Here is a 9,886-nt window from a genome sequence, read left to right as displayed (position 1 = left end):
TGAGGGGACTTGACTTGTTGTCAAGGCAATGCTATTGAGTCTTCACATTATTGATCTGACATGATCATTGGTTCTGGCTAGATCATGAGTCAGAGGTTTCTGAACTGCTGAAGCCATTCTATCAGACCAGTATTTCCTATGGTGCTATAATAAAACGGTCATTGTTTGTATGTGTGGTACAGTCTCACAACTTCGGTGAGTTGGCTATTGGCTAGAAACCCTGCTAGCAGGAATTACATCTGCCTCTTTCAATAATGATCCTCAAATGAGGAATGTACACTTGAGTTTTGAAGTGTACTTTAATAACATTAATGCTCTAGGAGAATATGAAAAGTTGAATTAATTTTAGTCATTTTAGGTAAAAACAACAATAACTTGAATGTTCCAGTGTTTATGTGTGTGTTCCAATGTTATCTCAGTCTCCTTTGCACCAAAGCCACGGGACCCACAGAAGAGTCTCCATTCTGTAGTCACCTATCCTGGCTCTGCCAAGCCTATGAACCAGAACATGAACATTCAGTGAGGGGCATGCTGCTGAGTCACTTCAGTCATGTCCGACTCTGTGCAACCTCATAGACGGCAGCCCACCAGGCTCCCCCGTCCCTGGGATTCTCCAGGCAAGAACACTGGAGTGGGTTGCCACTTCCTTCTACAATGCGTGAAAGTGAAAAGTGAAAGGGAAGACGCTCAGTCGTGTCCGACCCTCAGCGACCCCATGGACTGCAGCCAGCAGGCTCCTCCGCCCACGGGATTTTCCAGGAAAGAGTACTGGAGTGGGGTGCCATTGAGGGGCATGAGTAAGTGTCTTTATTTACATTCCATGGGGGAACAAACTAAAATTAATGACCCGGCCAAAATTACAGTTGGTGATGGTCTGAGTCTTGAAGTTATACGCCAGACTCCAGAGGAATCCTTGTTCTATGGGAACCATCTCTGCTTTGAACTCATCAACTTGTCGAGCTGACACTCCATGCTACACAAGCACCCCCTAGGCTAGACTGCCTGTGTTCAATTCCAATTCTACCACTTCCAAATTTGTCTTTCTTTAGATTCAAAATTTTTATTCACTTAGTATAACATTAAATAGTCAAGTTTTTAAAACACTCTTAGTTACCGGGTAGAGGGTCAGTGGAAACAGAACTCTGTCTTCCCAGTCTTTGCTACTGTTGTTTTCTTTGTCTGGGACTCACTTTTCCCTGTTGTATCACTGATCCTGCTCACAGTGCCAATTCTCTCATTGCATCTCACTGTGTGCACTGTTCATTGAACCCATTGTAGGCAAGGTGCGAGCTAAGAGGCTGGAAGAAGACGCATTTATTCTCTCCTGGCTGGGGCAGCAGCCAGTAGCTGCAGATATAATACAACATAACCACACACAACCCTCCAGGGCTTTTCCAGGGGAAGGTTGTATATACTTACAGAACAGAAGTAGCCTGTGGCCAAGCAAGTACCTTCTGAGGTGCATGCACAGTGCTATATGTGACCTCAGCTGTTGCATAATCATTATTCACAAAATGTGGAGCAAGAGCAGAGAGGCCAATGGGCAAAGAGAGCCTGACCACGACATCTTAGCTAATTTCTTTCCCTACACCTGCTTTCATGCCTATCTCACTCTTTAGATTTCAGTTGGAGCTTCATTTCCTTCGGAAAGAGTCTTTTGGCCCTGCAAGACTTGAATTAGGATCCCTTCTTCTGTGTTCTCCTGGCCTCACTTACCCCACCAGCAATTACCACCCCGGTTCCTGTTTCCGCTTGTCCCCCAGTGAGACTGAGAACGGAGAGCCCGACTTGGTTTTGCATCCCAAGCACCTAATAGTAGCAATTACTAGGTGCTCAGAAATTTGTAAAATGAATGCATGGATAGACAAATGAATGGACAGTCAGTGGATGAGAGAGTCAGAAATATTCTGCTTTGGACCCTGAATTCCAAGTGGGGACCTCCGAGGGCGCTTGACCTCCACCATGGAGTGCGCAGGGTCTAGTCTCCCTTCACAGGCAAGTTGGAGCAGTTCCCACCACCCTGCGCATCTGGCAGGCGCAAAGAAGGAGCGCACCTCCAACACCCCAACTTCTCCGACCTCAGCTTCCTCCCGGGTCTGCAGCCCGGGGTAGAGGTTCCACGTAGGGAAGGGGTCGGCGGGGCAGTGGCAGCCCCAGGAAACCTTCAACGGCTTCCATCCCCTCCCTGCGGCTGCGGCCCCTTCCTCGGGGACGCGCGCTGGGCCGGGGCCGCCGGGGCGGGGAAGGGTCGGCTCGGGGCGGGGAGAAGTGTTTATATAGCAGTGAAGAGGGGTTGGGAGCTAACTCCCGCCTGTGGGACACCGGGAGGCCAGAGGCTGCCCGCGCCGCCTCCGTCCCTGCCAGGGTCTCCCCGGTCACCGCGGGTCTCCCGGGCGGTGGGCACTGGGCACTGCGCTCCCGCGGGTGCCTTGCACTCGGCTTCGCGCGCTGCAAGGAGATCTGCCCAGACTCGGGAAGGGCCGGGGACAGCGAGGACGTTTCCCCGAGGTAAGTGCTGGAGACGCGGTTAGCTGGACTGACCAGAGCCAAAACTAGGTCGGCAAGTGGTCAGTGGTTGCATGGAAGGGACGCGCCGGATGGAGGGGGCTACGTGAGGACCCCGGTAAAGGAACGAAGGTAAGAAGCTCAAACCCGCTTCTTCTGTTTCCACCTTCTCCAGGCTGCGTTCGCTGCCCTTCATTGCGACTTTTTCTCGCATCCTCCCCTTGGAGCGCGCACAGCACACTCGGGTCGCTCTCTGCACCCGGCTCCCTGTCCCCCACCGCACGACTGCCCCACTAACAGTGTCCCCACGCCCAGCACAGGGTCTGGAGTGTGGCAGACACCCGAGACGGCACGGGAAATGAATGAATGAGGTTATAACCAGCCGGGGTCAAGAAAAGTCCCTTCAAGCCCGTCCAGACCCTGCCTGTACGTTTGCTCCTGCAGTCACCCACGTTCATTAAAGTTGGTTGAAGTTTTATTGTTGACTGAAGGGAGGAGAGAAGACGGGGCGGGGGTGGGGGGCGGGGGGGGGGGGGTGGGGGCTGGGAATCCGCCCTTTTATGAATGCCCAGTAACATTCTACAATGAGTGGAACCCCAGCTTACTGGCTCAGCGTCAACTGTGCAAATGTGTCAACGGGGGGCGGGTAGGGGCAGGCAGGCGGGAAGAGGAAAAATATTGGCCCTAGGAAGTGATTTATTTTCTCCTGTGTCCTTTTGTGATAAAGATTTCTCATTTCTCTTTTTAGAAGTCTACTCTATGGAGATATTAGAGGTGGTCTTTGTCAGTTGGAGGAAAGGTTTCCATAGGGGACTAGGATGGTAATGTACATTAGCAATAGCTGAGGTGTCTGTAAAAATCATGAGGCTTAAGACAGGAAGGCCATTACAAGTCTTTCATTAAGAATTTCTGCAGTTAACCAAATCTGCAGTCATACTGCTTTTTTAAAAGAAGGATCTATTTGATGAGTACTATTTTAAGATAAAACTTTCCAGTATGGCATTGTGTAATACATAGGTGGCCTTAAAAGTTTTCCTTTATAAAGGAAGTTATCAGCTTTCTCTCTCCTCCCACATTTTATTTCAAAATATTAGAAGTGCAGAGGAAACCTGAAAGGGAAGCTTATCTTCTCCTCAAAAGGCTGGATTAGAAAACTGTCCAAAAGGCCGCTGTACCATGTGAAATCAAATTTTATGGTGTACATAAAAGACTTTAGGGGAGGAATCCTTGAAGAATCATCTTTAACCTTTTCTGTATCAAGAAAAACCATATACTTTTACTAAATTTTCTTGTGAAACAATTCTCAGAAAAGACCTTTGTTAAATATACTTGGAACTTGCACTTTTCACATCCCTTCAGATAGTCCAAATTGCAAGAAAGTTTGGATATTTGGAATGTTTATCAAGAATGAATTTTTTAAAATCTATTTACATGAACAGTGCCAAGAGCAACTAATTAAGACACTAAACAAAAGTCAGATTATAAGCACTATGGATAAAAGTTGATGCATTATGCATCTATATACATGGTATTCTATGTAGTCTTGCTAATACAATAGTATTAAAAATGACTGAAAATATCTTCTTTGACAGTAAATATCTACTGTCCCTGGAATTTCTCAAGAATATACCATTGCCAGGTATACAATCTACAAATAAATAAAAGTGATCCCAACTAATGAGGGTGTATTTGTAACCAAAAATCACTCATTCTTACAGTCCCAAGAAATAAGTATGAAGATCAGATTGTTCTAGGCTTCTTTTATAAATGTCATGAATATAAGACTTCTTCAGGGTGATCAAAAGTTGGACAAAACCTTTTTTTCTCTTGTCCTGACCTTTTTGTTGTTTCTTGTCTTTGCTATTTAAAGTAGGAAGTGGATTAGCTTTGCTATGAAAAGAATCCAGATTCAAATTATAGAAGAGCTTGAAGTGAAGTGAAAGTCGTTCAGTCGTGTGTCTAACTCTTGCGACCCCATGGACTGTACAGTCCATGGAATTTTCCAGGCCAAAATACTGGAGTGAGTAGCCTTTCCCTTCTCCAGGGGATCTTCCCAACCAGGGATCGAACCCAGGTCTCCCGCATTGCAGGTGGATTTTTTACCAGCTGAGCCACCAGGGAAGTCCACAGAAGAGCTTGGACAGCCGCTTAATCTCTCTGAGTCTTTTCTCACCTGTCACAGGGAGCATGATACCTACATACCTCACAGGGATGTGTGAGGAAAGAAAAAAAAGATTCTTATAAAATGCCAGGTACACATGATCAATAAACGAGGATGATGGTGATGGTAGTGGGAGTCCTTAAGGGTCAAGGCCCCTAGGAGTGTTCCCAATAATTCATTTATCATTGGGCCCAATTTTAGTCCATATTTTGAGCTCACTGAAAAACCTTGTTGCCATGGAGTGTAAGATGATTGTAACATGATTCATAGACATGCATAGCTCACCCAAAGTTGTAATCTCACTTTTCCACCTGGAAGTGTTCCCTTTGGTGGAGATCATTTAAGGAAAGACCAGTCACTCAGGAATGCTGCCGTCCCGAAAGAGCTGCTGGGGAGTTGTGGCTGTTCTGATTCGTTCTGTGTCTCTTTGCCTCTTCTGCTTTACAAGCTAGAGGAAATTTTCTAGAAAAGTCCAGTGGTGCCTGCAGGTCAAAGACTTTGAAAAATGCACCCACTGTTTTAGTGTCTTTGGATAATGGTTTTGTGGTAACAAAAATATCTTCCTACTTTCAGCAGAAAGGCATTAGGTTTACATTTTCAGAATTTTAAATTGAAGGCCTATAAAACAACCTTCAGTTCTTCAAGGGAAAGGAAAATTTAGAAAGTGTACAGGATGCTTTACAGAACAGTCAAGGCCAAACTTTTTCAATGAAGAAATAGTAGTTAGAAAGATTTGGTCTTGCTCCTTTTCCAGATTCCTCGTCCTCCTTCCAAACTTGTCTTTTCTTGGGGTGACCCCAGGGTGCTGACAGGGAAATTTGGATGAAGATACCATGAGTAAAAATGGATACTGTTTGGCTAACATAAGCAATGCACAGAAGGAAAGGTCTCCTGTGGCCCTTGTAACCCTTATGTTTCCCACGGTACCTGGCACTTAGTCAGTATGCAAGAAATATTTGATAAATAAATGACTAATTTTAAGTCACTTTGCAATTTTAGTGAAAGAGTCTGGCTGAAGTACCCTTTTCATGTACATCTGGAGCAGTTGCACTTAGAAAATCCAGACAAAAGAATCGGGATCACCTCTTGCTTATGTCTTTTGCTAAAGAAGAAAGATTCTAAATCTTACCTTTATGAGTCATCTTGATTGACTGAGATAGCCCTAAAAACTAACACTTTTTATGATTCCAAATAGCAAACCTAAGGAAATTTGCTGATTTAATTTTGCCATGAAAAGAAAGTTTTCCCCCAAATGCTAAAAAGATGGAGAGGAGGCAAGAAAAATAAAGCATCCAAACCAACTCTGTCTCAAGCCTTAGCATTCCCCTTAAGTCACAAAGAGATAATAAATATACATTTAACCATTCTTTTAGCCATTTATAGTTAAGGATGAGGTATTGATTTGACTCAAACATGTTTTTGCAATGCTTTAAGTACTGTATCCTAAACTTTAGAGGGGAAAGATTTTGCCAGAGTTAGTTGGCAAAGACATTTGTGTTGGCTTGAAAACCCATAAGCTAATCACTTATTGAGTCCTTTAAAAACAACTTGATGAATGTCTGGCAAGATATTATGACTGAAATTCTCCATTGCATGAGTCCAAATACAATAGAACTTTGAAGATTCTGGGCGAGTCAGAGTCATATTTGGCGATGTTTGTTTGGTGGGGAAAAAAAATACCAGAGTGTATCAAATGGCCCATGTGCTATCTTTCAGTACCCCACCTTACCGTAAGTTAGTAGGTGTGGATAACACTATGATCAATCCCATTTATGTATGCGTGTCTCTGGGCAGATGGCGTTTTGTGTTGTAGTAGATTTCCCTAATGCCCAGGCTTTTCTCTTCTCCGCTGGCTGGCAGAGGATATCAGAGCCTTGTGCATACCCCTTCTGCATTCGGCGTTTTGCTGCAGGCTTCTTATGTCAAGCCCCCCTGGAGGCCTTGAGGGTTTTCTCTGGCCTTGGGAGCATGGTCGACTCATGCAGAGCAGTCTAGAGGGGCCTGGAAGTTAATACTCTGGGAGCAACCCCTTAAACAGTAACTGGTGAAAGCTGGTGAATAAGTATCCTCTGGCTTCTCACACCTTGGGGGAGGCCACTCTTGAGGTCTGATCTTTATGTTCTTCCTGAAGTGCCCAAGGGGATGAGCTCCAGCTGCCCAGAACACTAACCCACTTGCTCATTCACAGTTCTACCTGGCTCCCTGTCTCACCTCCCTGACCCTCTACTAGTGATTGGAGGGATCCTCTCCTCAATAAACTTGTTGCACAAATTCTTGTCTAGACTCTGCCTTGAGGGAACCCAACCTACCACGTGCTTGTTCATGGTTTCAGTAAAGGCAGTGTTTTAGCCCTAAGTATTCTGTAGATTGTATCCTAGTCAAAAAGTGAATTGTATTGCTCTTCCTCCTGCTTGTGATGCTAGCTGTCTTGCTGTATCTCACCATGTACACTATTCGCTGAACCCATGGTAGGCAAGATGTGAGCTGAGAGGCTGGAAGTTTTCTTAGCATTTTTGCTAGGAGCCATGGGAACTGCAGATGCAGTTCTCTTCTGGCTGGTGCAGCAGCCATAGCAGCATATGTAACACAACATCACCACACACAACCTGTGTCCAAGCGAGTACCCTGTGGCATGCATGAAGTGAAGTGAAAGTCGCTTAGTGGTGTCCAACTCTGCAACCCCATGGACTGTAGCCCACCAGGCTCCTCTGTCCATGGAATTCTCCAGTCAAGAATACTGGAGTGGGTTGCCATTCCCTTCTCCAGGGGATATTCCCAACCCAGGGATCAAGCTGGGTCTCCTGCATTGCAGGCGGATTCTTTATTCACAGGTAAAGAATTTTCCTGTGACATGCATGCACAGTGCTATAAATGATCTCAGCTGTTACACAGTTATTATTTATAAGGCGTGAATGAGAGCCTGAACATGCCGTCTTGGCTAATTTTCTCTCTCCCCACACTCTGCCCCTTCAGGGTCTCCTGTCCCACAGATTATGTAGGTTCTGCCCTCTGTAGCATCCCCCTAGCAACAGTGCCGCCAGTTGAGCACACATCCCGCAACAGCAGTAGAGGCTACAACAGCAAACAGTTACATCCCCAACACATAGCAAAACTCAATGCCAGGCACCACAAGGAACGCATGTTGCAGTCCTTGCCCTCACAGGGTTAGAAGAGCCACCCACTGCATGTGGAGCGCCTTTGTCTGCCATGGCCAAGTGCAGTCCACTGGCTGTCCTTGTGAGAGTGCAGGAAAGCCTCTGCAGAGGCAACTGCGCTCCTGCGGAATTTTATTACTATGGAACCACACAAGCCAGGCCCACCCCTTCAAGCTGGGGATTTTTCTTTTTACGGCATTCACAGCTCATCCATATGATCAATTTTCTAAATCTGAGGACGCAGCCTTCACAGTACACTGTCTACATAAGACACAGCCTTCACGGTACACTGTTCTCCATAGGACACAGCCTTCACAGTACACTGTCTACATAGGACACAGCCTTCATGGTACACTGTCTACATAGGACGCAGCCTTCACGGTACACTGTCTACATAGGACGCAGCCTTCACGGTACACTGTCTACATAGGACGCAGCCTTCACGGTACACTGTCTACATAGGACGCAGCCTTCACGGTACACTGTCTACATAGGACGCAGCCTTCACGGTACACTGTCTACATAGGACGCAGCCTTCATGGTACACTGTCTACATAAGACACAGCCTTCACGGTACACTGTTCTCCATAGGACACAGCCTTCATAGTGCACTGTTCTGCATAGGACACAGCCTTCATGGTACACTGTTCTACATAGAACACAGCCTTCACGGTACACTGTCTACATAGGACACAGCCTTCACAGTAGACTGTTCTATGTAGGACACAGCCTTCATTCACAGTACGCTGTCTACATAGGACACAGCCTTCATGGTACACTGTCTACATAGGACGCAGCCTTCATGGTACACTGTCTACATAGGACATAGCCTTCACGGTACACTGTGTACATAGGACATAGCCTTCACGGTACACTTTGTACATAGGACATAGCCTTCACGGTACACTGTCTACATAGGACGCAGCCTTCATGGTACACTGTTCTCCATAGGACACAGCCTTCATGGTACACTGTTCTCCATAGGACACAGCCTTCATGGTACACTGTTCTACATTGGACACAGCCTTCATGGTACACTGTTCTACATTGGACACAGCCTTCATGGTACACTGTTCTACATAGGACACAGCCTTCACAGTACACTGTTCTACACTGGACACAGCCTTCACAGTACACTGTTCTACACTGGACACAGCCTTCACGGTACACTGTCTACATCATAGGACTCAGTCTTCACAATACACTGTTCTACATAGGACACAACCTTCTCAGTATACTATTGTAAATCTCCATCGTAGAACACAGCCTCTACAGTACAATGTTCTGCATAAGAAAGTGAAAGTGAAAGTGAAGTCACTCAGTCCTGTCCGCCTCTTTGTGACCCCATGGACTGTAGCCTACCAGACTCCTCTGTCTATGGGATTTTCCAGGCAATAGTACTGGAGTGGATTGCCATTTCCTTCTCCAGGGTATCTTCCCAACCCAGGGCTCGAACCCGGATCTCCCGCATTGTAGACAGATGCTTTACCATCTGAGCCACCAGGAAAGTCCTATGTCTGCGTAAGACATAGCCTTTATAGTATACCTTTGCACAAATCAGTCCATATTTTCATCTGCATAACCCAGCTGGGGCCCCCGCCAGCTCGGGCCCCCTCTGGGGTCTTCACACTTTCAAAATGGCATCTCACATGCTGTTCCTTCTCAGTAAGGACCCACAAAACCCCCACAAGCGCTGGGCCTACTCCTGTGTCCCAGAGTCACAAAAGCCAAGCTGCCATGGTTCCCCTTGCTTTCGCCAAAATTGCTTACCCAAGTCAACCAACTCTGCCTGAGTATATGGTCGATATGTCATGAACTCAGTCACAATGGGGGCCCCTTGGGGATGCCCCCCTTGAACCATTGGCTGCTCACGCTTCACTTTCTGCTATGTGACAGTCCTCACTGCCAAGCGGGGACTGGTGATCTCACAGTGCTCCTTGTCATCATCCCTCATTACCCCATAGTCCAAGGCACTGGGTTCCTCAAGGCCACACAGCTCTTGCTCCAGCATGCATATGCAATGCTCTAGCCCTCCTCCTGTCTCTGCAATGTGTGCCCTTGTGCA

General features: G+C 46.5%; 1 protein-coding gene across 1 annotated transcript in view; it reads left to right on the top strand.

The window, feature by feature from the left end:
• Positions 1-2,293: 2,293 nt before the first annotated feature.
• Positions 2,294-9,886, top strand: part of LOC129644332 (collagen alpha-6(VI) chain-like) — a 169,226-nt gene continuing 161,633 nt past the window's right edge. Inside the window, exon 1 of the mRNA XM_055569956.1 lies at positions 2,294-2,508. The gene's annotated coding sequence lies outside the window, so the exon portion shown is untranslated. The remainder of the gene's footprint in view (positions 2,509-9,886) is intronic.

This window comes from Bubalus kerabau, chromosome 2 (genome assembly GCF_029407905.1).
Source record: "Bubalus kerabau isolate K-KA32 ecotype Philippines breed swamp buffalo chromosome 2, PCC_UOA_SB_1v2, whole genome shotgun sequence".
NCBI lineage: Eukaryota > Metazoa > Chordata > Mammalia > Artiodactyla > Bovidae > Bubalus > Bubalus kerabau.
The sequence above is the reverse complement of the archived record's forward strand: the minus strand, read 5'-3'. Positions and strand labels throughout refer to the sequence as shown.